This window comes from Triticum urartu, chromosome 3A (genome assembly GCF_056163025.1).
Source record: "Triticum urartu cultivar PI428250 chromosome 3A, HENAU_Tu73, whole genome shotgun sequence".
Taxonomy (NCBI): domain Eukaryota; kingdom Viridiplantae; phylum Streptophyta; class Magnoliopsida; order Poales; family Poaceae; genus Triticum; species Triticum urartu.
Window position 1 is genome coordinate 43,614,171 of NC_141875.1, and position 10,234 is coordinate 43,624,404.

At 46.2% G+C, this 10,234-nt stretch overlaps 1 pseudogene across 1 annotated transcript; it reads left to right on the forward strand.

Moving 5' to 3' along the window:
* The first annotated feature begins 1,298 nt into the window (after positions 1-1,298).
* On the forward strand, positions 1,299-5,652 carry LOC125542643 (receptor-like protein kinase FERONIA pseudogene; annotated as a pseudogene). Its single transcript, XR_015618076.1, has 3 exons — positions 1,299-1,450; positions 2,214-4,972; positions 5,146-5,652. The product of XR_015618076.1 is annotated as a receptor-like protein kinase FERONIA pseudogene (transcript).
* The last annotated feature ends 4,582 nt before the right edge of the window (positions 5,653-10,234 follow it).

Consider the following 10,234-nt stretch of genomic DNA (forward strand, 5'->3'; position numbering starts at 1 on the left):
GAGGGATGGCCGTGCTGGCGACGCCGGCCGGGGGTGGCCGGAAACGTCGTTTGGGGCCAGGGCCAGCAGGTCGACGAGCGGGCGTGCCTGGTAGTGGTGTAGGCCGGCGGGGATGGAGGCGGGGTCGTGTGGGCTCGACCGCGACAGCGCTCCACCTCGCATCTCATTCAGGTTTCTTTCAGCTTCATGGTGAAAAATATTGCTGCACATTCCTAAGTTTTTTGCACAATTGTTGGGCTTGACATATACAGTGACACCACAAAAAGATTGACCAAACTGTATTTATTTGATTTTGCGTCCAGATGTCTGCAGAGGTTAAGTTTCAAGCCATTAAGGCCAAAATGGTTGCAGCTGAGGTTCAGTTCACCTCACTTGACCGCTTCAAAGGACAGATACAGAGTACTGGTCCAGAACTCCAGATGCGCATCCCACTGATGAGGGAGCCCTTCGATCCAAATCATGACGACGCGGTGGTCAGCCTCGAGATTTTTTGATCGACGACAAGCTAGGTGACTGGCACATTCCCTGCCTGTTCGACCGAGGTCTGAAAGATAAGTCTTGAATCTCATGTTTAATTAGTTTACAGTTACAGTGTCCTGGTGTTTGCTAGGAAGCATCTCCACAAGGCAATTCGACTGCGATTTGCAATCGAATCACAACCAAGCTGTTCCCTTGTGCCAATCTGGAACCTGGAATTAACATGGCTCCAGTCCTCGAGCTACTCTCGTCCATGGCATGGTAGCACAAAACGATGTCCTTATCCTGGCTGTAGCTTTCTATTCTCTTGATGGGCTGACTGGTCACGAATATCTTCACTTGCTACATAGCATAAACAACTCTATGGTTTCATGGAACTACGAGTTTCTGGTGGACAATACATGTTTAAATTCGGTGATTTATGATCAGGGGTAGAGTAGCATGATTAATCTGCGCCGCCCTAATGTGATCTCACCGAAATAAATACTTAAATCTTTCCTTTTGTCTGAATAGTTCGGGATTTTCTAGTATGCCATGTTGTGGATGTTTGGACTTAAAATAACATTATAAATGTTATACATGTATATCTTTAAAATGAAGTTCTATTCCGTGCAAAGTTGTTCTATGGACATGAAAAATCAGTATAGACCATTCTTGCAGATGCCAATTGGAGTGAAAAAAAATCTAAGACGGCGATATGTTTGTTTTGCTTGCTTGAAAAAGCGACCATTCAACATTCTTTCTTTGGCTATCCTTTGCCCCGAGTTGCTTGGTGTGCTGTTTATTTTGCGATCAATATTACTCCTGGGGGTGGCATGTCACATATTTTCGTCCACTAAAGCACTCGGTGAGTGCATGCTGAATCTCTCATCGCTTTTGCCCACCAAAAGCGCCGTAACTGCTGCTGCTCGGGCCTTCATCTCGCGCATGGCTTTGATTTTTCTTCCCGCACGAGCTCGGCCTTCCTGTTCAGGTAACCATGCATCATCATCCTCATTCTTTTCGAGCTCCTTCATCTCACTTGATTCAGTTAGACATGCTCTGTGTATCCGTCCTTGGGCTTGAATCTTTGAAGGATTTCGATACTTATAGTTTCGCCCCAAATTTGGCCAACGGGTTCCCCTGAGTTTAGTTCTTTCATCCATGTTCCTTCCACTGTGTGTTTTGGAGTGGCTAAAATTGAGAGTTTCCTGCTTAGATTGTTTGATTCAGACTTTTAAAAGTATGTTCTCCAACCTAGCAAGAAGAGCAGACCATCTTTTTAGGGGAAATGTCAAAAGTAAAAGGCAAGTTGTCCACCAATTTCTTTTCTAGATGTATCATCATTCAGGACTGTTGCTCCATGCTATTTTCTCTTGGTGTGATGTTTTGTCCACAAATTTGTACTGCCTTTTACCTGATTTCCTTCTTACACTTTTGTGTATACATGTTATATAGTAAGACGTTGGATCTCTCCTTGTAAGATATATATATTGGCTACTTTTGTTTAGCTATTGTGATCTTTCACTACTGTTGGAAAGAAACCAGTGAGCAGTTTTTGTCTGTTTATGTCTTCTGGTACAATTTCCAACTTCTGCTGATACCAGGAACTTCAATTTGCTAAAGTTCGTGCAATTATTAGTACTGTTCTCTTACTCAGACATGTGGATGTTCTGCCTTGCATCAATCAGCTATTGTTCATATTGCCATGGTTTACTTTACTGAGTTTGCTTCTTTTGTTTTTCCTGCTATTCCAGGTTCTGTGGCTCTCTAGGCGTGTGTTCTTCACTAAACAATAGTAATATCCTAAGATCCTCAATTTTCCTGACTGTTTCTTGCCCCAAATCTTATCAAGAAAATCACAATGTTCTTGCCCTATGCAACTGTCCCCTAGAGACATCCTGTAATAGTTGATGTAATGGAGTCTCCAATTTTTTGATCCGGGCATGCCAACCATGGCAATGGCGCTCCCAACCCTACCAGTTACCCTCACATGCCTCACACAGTTAGCTCTCTTGTCGATTGCCGTGACAGCTGATAGCAACTCCACGGCCACTGGCCTCATTCTTCTAGATTGCGGAGCATCAAGCCCAAATGTTGATGATAGTAGTCGTATTTGGGATGGGGACACCGGCTCCAAGTTCGCGCCATCAGTGAAAGGAGTTGCAGCCACTGCTTCATACCAAGACCCTTCACTCCCCTCCTTGGTCCCTTATATGACTACACGCATCTTCACTTCAAATTACACCTATCACTTCCCTGTCAGTCCAGGCCGCCTGTTCTTACGCCTCTACTTCTATCCGATTGCTTATGCAAACTATGCTGTCTTCGATGCCTTCTTTGATGTCACGGCAGGAAATCTTGTACTCTTAAATGACTTCAATGCTTCGCAAACTGCTCAGGCGATCAATTCTGCCTACCTTGTCCGTGAATTTTCAGTGAATGTTTCTTCAGGCAACTTGGACGTCACCTTTGCCCCATCAGCACATCAGAAAGATATAGTAAGACGTTGGATCTCTCCTTGTAAGATTTATCAATGGCATTGAGATTGTGCCCACGCCTGACATATTCACAATAGCTGATACAAGAGAAGTTAACGGTAATGGCGTAGTCCCAGTATCAATTCCCTCTGACACAGGTTTCCAGACTATGTACCGGCTCAATGTTGGGGGCCAAGACATTCCCCCGATATATGACTCGGGCTTTTACCGATCATGGGCAGATGACTCTCCGTACATATTTGGTCGCTCGGGGGTGACCATCGGCAGAGATTTTAATGTGACTATCAGGTATACACCCACAGTGCCAAATTACAGTGCTCCATTAGATGTCTATGGTACAGCTCGGTCGATGGGGCCAGATCAAACGGTCAACCTGAATTACAACCTTACATGGATTTTACCCGTTGACGTGGGGTACTCTTACCTCCTAAGGTTCCATTTCTGTGAGATTCGGAATCGTATTACAAAGGCGAATCAGAGGTCGTTCTTCATCTACATCAACAACCAGACAGCGGCGGAGCGAATAGATGTCATTGTCTGGAGCGGAGGAGTCGGTAGAACAACATACAAAGACTATGTTGTCATGGCTATTGGTTTAGGTCAGGAGGACCTATGGGTTGCGCTTCACCCTGATCTTTCAAGTGAACCAGAGTATTTTGATGCAATACTGAATGGTCTCGAGGTCTTCAAGCTACAGAGTTACGGACCGAGCAATCTTGCTGCGCTCAATCCTCCATTTCCGCAAAAGCCTGATGCGAGTCCTAATTGGCTATCTAGCAGTGAAAGAAAATCCAAAGGTGACATACAAGCAGCCATCGGTGGTATTACTGGTGGTTTTGCTTTATTGTTGATTGCCCTTTTCAGCACGTGTGTTATCTACAGACGGAAGAAGGTAGCGAAGAGTTCCGGCAAGACCGACTATGGACATGTGAATCATCCAACTAAATGCATAAAGTCTACATGTGATCTCGTTCGTCATTTCTCATTTTCAGAAATTCAAGTTGCCACCAAAGACTTTGATGGAGCACTTATCATCGGCAGAGGCGGTTTCGGGAATGTCTACATCGGCGATATAGATGGAGGGACAAAGGTGGCGATCAAGCGATGCAATCAGAAATCCCAACAAGGCTTTCATGAGTTCCAGACTGAAATCGAGATGTTGTGCAATTTCCGACATCGCCACCTTGTGTCTCTGATTGGTTACTGTGAGGAGAAGAATGAGATGATTCTGGTGTATGATTACATGGCTCATGGAACATTGCGTGAGCATCTATACAACACCAGAAACCCACCACTGTCGTGGCAGCAGCGCCTTGAGATTTGCATCGGTGCAGCCCGAGGACTGCATTACCTCCACACTGGTGCAGAGCAAGGAATCATCCACCGTGACGTTAAGACTACCAACATCCTGTTGGATGATAGGTTCATGGCAAAGGTTTCCGACTTTGGTCTGTCTAAGGCTAGTCCAGACATTGACAACACCCACATGAGCACCGCTGTAAAAGGCACCTTTGGATATCTTGATCCGGAGTACTTCCGGCTGCAGCGTCTCACCAAAAAATCAGATGTGTACTCTTTCGGGGTCGTGTTGTTTGAGACCCTGTGTGCACGCCCTGTGATAAACACCAAGCTCCCCGAGGAGCAAGTGAGCTTGCGTGACTGGGCGCTATCTTGCCGAAAGAAAGGTGCACTCGAGGAGATCATCGACCCCCGTGTTAAGGAGGAAATCACCCTTGAGTGCTTCAGGATATTTGCAGAGATAGCGGAGAAATGTGTTGCTGATCACAGCATAGATAGGCCATCAATGGGTGATGTACTCTGGAACCTTGAGGTCGCACTCCAGGTGCAGGATAGTGCAAGCTACAACAGCAGCTGTGCCGAGAGTGCGTCATCTCTTCAGATCACCGCGGTGGATTCAGACAGACCATCTACCAACTCAACAATTAGCGTTGCAGCACAGGAAGCCATATTTTCAGATATTGCACATCCAGAAGGCCGATAAAAGCAAACTGCAGGTCAGTATTTATTTTGTTTACAAGTTCATACAACTGATATTCTATTAGCTAGTCAACCTATATATTCAACATACTATCTTTGTTCTGGTGAGCTTGCATAATACTGTCAGTTAATTTAGTTTCCTTGTATTAGATTTTTCTCTCTGTCACTGACATTTCAAGATATGCCCCAGGTTGCTATTTTGTTATTCTGCTACAAGGTTGTTCAGTGCCTCAGTTATCTTGATGCAGCAGTATTAACTACAGCTATCAAGGATAAAGGAAGGATCCACAATAGACATCTTACCTGATTTTAAGCACTCTCCCTTCTCCGAGTCAATGAAGAACTCATCAACAGTGTAATCAATCTAATTGGGGTGCCCAGTTGATATCTAGTGTCACCCTTTCTGATTCTCAGCGTCTTATCCAGCTTGTTGAGAGGCCGCGTTTGCGATGACATGGCCAAGAAGCCGACGACGCCACTGAGGCACCATAGCCTCATCGGTGCTATGTGTCGCCAGGTATATGGAGCTAGTGGGGCCAGAATTACAGAGTGAATGGTAGACTTACGTTTTTTTAGATAGTATGCTTATTCCACAAAATTTCTAAGAATTGATTAATTCAATGCGCACCTACTCTCAAACTTTTTTACATTCAGTCAAACATTTTGTTCACCCATTCATTTTACATAATCTTGCAACTTTCGCATATTCTGTAATCATCGATTTTGCACTAGCATATTCATGTGTTTTCTTTATTGCTATGTTTTTAACTTTTTATTCATGTGACCCAATCACACTTGAAACTAAAATATACAGTTTGCACTTCCTGGAGTCCTCCAGCAAGCTGGTACAGTTTTTCGGTGTACCAGCACTTTTTAACTGTACTTATGGTAGCTACAGATATTGATTGTTTTGGAGTTTCTATTTGGTAAAAAGTTGTTTTTCCTTGGTCCAAGATCTTGGGACTTACTATCTTGTTATCAAAGTTCATATTAAGTGGGTAGTCACTAGCCTCACATAACTAGCACACTTCTACATATTTTCCACGGTGGTAATATTGACGATGTGAACTTGGTTGAAGTAGAAATGACAATATTCGTGGAAAACTTGACAAATCCGATGAAAAGGTTTTCCCTTCTTACAAGACTAGACAGGTGGCCTTTGCATGTATGCCGGGGGTGTCTTTGATTCGCCGGATTATGAAAACGTAGTGATAGGGAAAATTAAAAATATAATAGAAATGCATATGAAAACAGAGATTAATGAAGACAAGAGTTTCATGAGGTTTCGTGTTAGAAACATTGAGTTGAGTCACTATAAACAGTCAAATTACAAGAATGGTATGATTAGAATATTTTCATAGCTTTTTTACCTTCGCCTCATTACCTGGATCTCCTGTTGACGGGATTTTTTTTTAAGTTGTTTTCCATCAACATCTAATAGAAGTTATTTACATCAAACTAAAGGAAAGGAAATAAAAACAGCTCCAAAGGGCTATCCGATGCCAGTCTTTTTCTACCAAGCATGGTGATAATCATGGGAGAGGAAACCTAGAGGACCAAGGAATCAATCCATTCATCCAGACTGTCCACATTCTTTGATTTAGTTCTGATCCTGGCCAGTAAAAGGTCATGTTTCAGCTTGAATTTCCATGATCTTACCGTAGGAGTTCCATTGTTAAAGATCTTTCAATTTCTTTGCATCCATATATTCCAACAACCCATAGTGATAATATATCCTATGGACAGAGACGCGTGAGATCTCATGCTATTTTTTATTTATTTCCATTCGATTGAACCAGATTGATGAACCGCGTCACCAGTGGAAACTTTCTGTTTCTACATGGCGGCTACATTCTTTCCCCTGCACTTGGGTCTCCTGTGATTTCACAGCTACCATGGTTCCCTCAGCATTATTTATTTGCTTTGCTACGCTGTTGCTCCAAACCAAGGAAAAGGAGGGGGGGGATCTTCCGAACCCAATCCATATGTGGGATGAATATAGGGTGCCCGGATGCGTCCGCCATGTCAGACTGACGGGAGAGGCCCGCGCCAGAACCCGTCAGTCCAATGAACGCCTCCTTTGGTTCAGTGAGGACGCATTCATGGTGCCGCTCCAGCACGCCACACAAGGGGCCAAATATGGCTATTTAAGTCGGCGGCGAGGCAACCTAACCCCGTCCCCATTCCCATCCTCTCCCTCCCGTCTGTGTCGTTGTTGCTCCCTTCTCCCCTCTTCCACTTCCAATCTAAGCTCGTCGTACGCCTGCCGCCATGGTTTAACAAGCGACGTACTACAAGTTGTTGACCTTGGAGCTTTGGACGGAGATGCACGCCGTCGAGGCACTCTTCGAACTCCCCAAAGGAGGAGGCGTCGCCGGAGCAGGAGGAGGTGGAGACACTGGAGCAAGAGGAGGTGATGGCGTCGGACGAGGAGATGGAAGAGGCTAAGGTGTGGGAGGAGGAGTCGACGTCGGACGAGGAGGTGGAGGCGTCGACGCCGGAGCATGCCAGATTCCACATGGAGGACCCGCTGTCGGGGTTCAAGCTCGCCCAAGCAGAGGAGGCGACGGAGCAGCATGCCATCGTCAAGTCCATCCAGTCCGAGGTGGAGGTGGCGGCTAACTGCCGGCTTCATCCACAAGGTGGGTATGAAGCTTGAGTAGCTCTTCGCACACGAGGAGGCGTCGGCATTTTGCCCGGCGGCCAATGACCATGATGTTGACGACTGCGGCCAGAAGGTCATCGATATGTCCAATGATGAGTAGTTAGTTTGCTAAATTTTAGCTATATAGAGAGAGAGGTGAAATGGGACATTGCATTGCATGTAGTAGCATGAAAATGAGGATTATGGTTGCAATGACTAAGATGTGAGGCGCTGTGCCACTTAAAATAAAGATCTTCGTTTGGCAGTTGCTTCAAAACCGTTTGCCCTCGGGGACGAAGGTCCTTAAGCGCAACGGTCCGGGTGATGGTGTTTGCCCCCTCTGTAGTATCCCAGAGACGAGCATTCACATCATGTTCTCCTGTACGGCGGCACGGGCGCTGTGGAGGTTTGTTCGGGAGGCACTCGGGCCCGACTGAGAGGCTGGAGACCTGGTCGAGTTCCTGCAGGCCAGGGCAACCCAGGCGGGTCGCAACCGCCGCCTTTTTTGGTTTATCTTCGCGGATTTGACGTGGACCCTTTGGACTACTCACAATAAAATGGTGATTGAGCAGATCTTCCCGCGTCGGACTTCTGACTCGTTCTTTAAATTTTTGGCTTTTCTATAGCACCGGCACCCGCTTGCTAGGCAGCGGGATCGCGACCGGCTAGGCGAGATGTTGGATGCGCTGGTGGTATCGGCGTGGTGTCTTTCTGCTCCATAGGCGTGCTTCGGAGTTTGCCACTCGGTAGCCTTTTTTATGTTTCTTTTTTGTTTCTTGGGCGTGCTTGTGATGTGACCCCAGCCGTCCGTTCATGCTATTGCTCTTGGTATTTGGTTGTATGGATGTTTGCTTTATTTATAAAATGGAATGAAAGTTTAATTCAAGGAATGACTAAGATATGAGGGTCATCAGATGTTTTTTTTTTTGCGACTGGAAAGAGGGTTCGGATTTGTGAATTGCAGTTGTAGATGGTCTTACATGCATGTCAGCGCCGCCGGTAGGCTCCAACTGCACGTTTTGAGTCAAGACTAAACAGGCCAGTGATGTAAAGTTGAACTGCATTTTCTTCATCGTCGTCGTCCATGTGGGTGGATAGACGGGATCCAGATCATGCATGCATGTGTGACCCATCCTGGCCCCATGCATGCATGGCCCCGGTCGGTTACCATGCATTTCTGCCATGCCTCCCCCACCGCACCTTCACGCCATGGATGGGCGTACGTACCGATCATCATCGAAGATGTATGATGCCAGACTCACTTCGTCGTAACTAATTAACTTGCCAAACCGTTCGTCCACGTGCTTCGGTCAGCGGTCATCCCAAACAGTTCAAGACACTACACTACTACAGTAGCACTTTAGTTAAGATCCAGTCCGCATCCGTATTACCACACTAAAAACGGCCATCTTGATCGGCTGTAATGTTAAGCTTGCATGAGTCATGACCAGCGAATCAGCGAATGATCATGCCAAGTACGCTCCGAGCTGGCCTGGGCAAAAGTCTAGACTCATACTACGAAATAAGATTTAGAAATGCTTTTTTTTTAGCTACGAACACGATAGTAACCATTATTAGGATTAAAAATAAGTTTTTTTACAAAAAAAGAGCTTTTATACAGATTCATATATGAAGTACAAAGCACCTCAGACATAATAAAAATTACATCTGCATCGCCAAGCAACCATTACCGCTGCCAAAATGAGCTGTGGACACGGCATTATCGCCGCGTCCATGGCGTTGCACACGCATGGGAAGAAACCCTAACATTGTCGTGGTACTGGTGTCTTAAATCGACCTGAAGCGTCTGATGCTAAATCTAACCGTCCAAAAGAAACGACGGGAATCTATGTCAAAGCTCCATCAATTTTGTCCGGATGGACGAACTCAAGGACAATCAAAGCGAAGGCCGAAAGACCAACTTAAAGATAAAGTGCCGTCGTCCTAGGAAAATAAATTCTAACCAAAACTACTAGCTGGAGTCGGGGGAAATATCAGGTGATACCATGATACGGGCTTCTGGGCCGTTGGATCTCGGATCCGACGGCTCCCGGAAGTCTATTGTACCTACGTGAAATTTTAAGACTCCCGGATGACTTTTTTGCAAATTGCTCAAGAACTCCGGGGAGCCGTTGGATCTCCCAGAAGCCCGTATCATGGTATCATCTAACACATGGTATCACCTGGTATCTTCCCGCTGGAGTGGAGGCATCAGGACCCCCTCACTACCATCGGCTATCTAAGAGCATCTCCAGGAGGCGCTAAAAATCGCCCCCTGGGGGCGCACCGGTGCAAAACGCGCGCTGGGGGCGTGATGCCACCCAGTCGCGGCACCCACGGAATTTTTTTGAACGGCGCAAACACGGCGAGTTCATGCATATTTCGGCGATTTCAAACCAAATTCGACCAAACACGGCACAAACACGCCCGCTCATACATATTTAAACTATTTTACAAAAAAACACAGTACTAGGCCCGCCCGCCGTCTCGCTCGCCTCGCCGCTCCTCGCCGGCCGCCGCCCTTGCGGTTCTACATGCCGAGGAGGCTGTAGAACCGCGTGTAGTCGTCGTCATCATCGTCATCATCGTCGCCGCCTCCGTCGTGGCTGCCGTCCCTACTGCAACCCTCCCCCGG